This window comes from Sinocyclocheilus anshuiensis, unplaced genomic scaffold (assembly GCF_001515605.1).
Source record: "Sinocyclocheilus anshuiensis isolate Anshui unplaced genomic scaffold, SAMN03320099.WGS_v1.1 scaffold144, whole genome shotgun sequence".
Lineage (NCBI taxonomy): Eukaryota > Metazoa > Chordata > Actinopteri > Cypriniformes > Cyprinidae > Sinocyclocheilus > Sinocyclocheilus anshuiensis.
The window spans coordinates 552,788-554,432 of record NW_015555720.1 but is presented as its reverse complement, the minus strand read 5'-3'; positions in this window follow the sequence as shown (position 1 = coordinate 554,432).

Sequence of the window (1,645 nt, the reverse complement as noted above, 5' to 3'; positions counted from 1 at the left end):
CTAGACACTGATTAATGTAACATAAAAATACTATACATATTTATATATTTTGCTATTGCATTGTGGAGTGACATTTTCATAAACTTTTCTATACCCCTCTGATTATATAATGGTAAATATTACAATATCATAGCACAACAACAGTGATCAGCAATAATGATAAGCCTACACTCTAAAAAATGAAAGTGAAAGTGAAAGTGAACGTGAAGTGACATGTGGCCAAGTATGGTGACCCATACTCGGAATTAGTGCTCTGCATTTACCCATCCAAAGTGTAACCCAACCGATGGGCCAAAACAACCCAATTGCTGGGTTTGTCCCTATTTTACCCAGCACTGGGTTGTATCTAACCCAGCATTTTTTAGAGTGTAATACTCACAATAAAACTAATAAGGTCATATAGATCATAACACAGTCTTGGAGGTAAGAAGTGGATTATCCTTCACCTGAAATGTTTGTCTTTTCATCCTGAAATGCGAGGCAAATGTTGGATCACAATAATTAGGAACCACAGTTTCCACAAATCCCTTCATTTGATTGGGATGTTCTCTTTTATTCTGGAGGGCAAGGGCAGTGACTGTAACATCGAGCATATTTTGCAGTATTAAACACATATTTATACCGATTTCATCAGACTCCGAAAATTCTTCAAAAAGAACACAAAGAATGGCCTTCTCAGCTGCCATAGTTGCAACTCTTGCGTCATCAGAACAGGGTGTTCAACGGACCACCGTTTCCGTTTAAAAAAACGTTTTGCACCGTTTTTGTCGGGGCTGAACGCAGCCCAGATTCGGCTACATAAGGAGCTTAAAATATCATCTTGTTGTGATGTTGGGTGCCAGAATCGACGTAATACAGCCTCAAATTAGAATTTTGATCGCATATCTGCTGCCACTGCCAGACAAAAAACCGACGACAGCTGTGGTTAAACACGATAAAACGAGCAGACTGCACAGAAACGATCGTCAAAAATGCTCGCGTTTGCAGCGCACACTTCTTATCAGAAAAGGTTCAATAAATATTGTCTTTTGTTGTTATGGGCGTGTCTACAGATTTCTTGCCATATGTCTATGTTTCTTGCATCTCACGACTGTGTTGTGTATGAAATGTCTGTGTGCATGTGTGTAAAACAACAAACTGACGGTTTATATATAATCATTTGTAATTGTATTAGACTTGTGCCGGTATTCGGTAATGCGATATATATCACGGTAATTAATATGCACGATATTGTTATCGTGTGCACTTCTACATACCGTGAATAATTATATATAACAAATTATTCAGATTTTTGAATGCATTTTAAGAATACTTTTCCCATAAACTGGTCAGAATGCACAACACCGCTATATGCTGCGTGAAAGACGCATATTTCATGCGCACTCTGATGTAAACAAGCGCCGGACGAGAAGCACATGGCGGAACATGTGACACGCTCTGGATGAAAGCGCACTTTCACTCTCTGACAGCAGATGGCGCTAAACTGCAGAAATAATAATAATAATAATAATAATTCATTTAAATGCAGCCGTTACCCCGGAAACCCTGTAAACAAAGCAGCTGCGCTACTTTCTGTTTCTGAATCATGTTTAAACGATTTAAACAGCCATTCAGATTTGTGTATTTGCTATGATGTTCATCACAG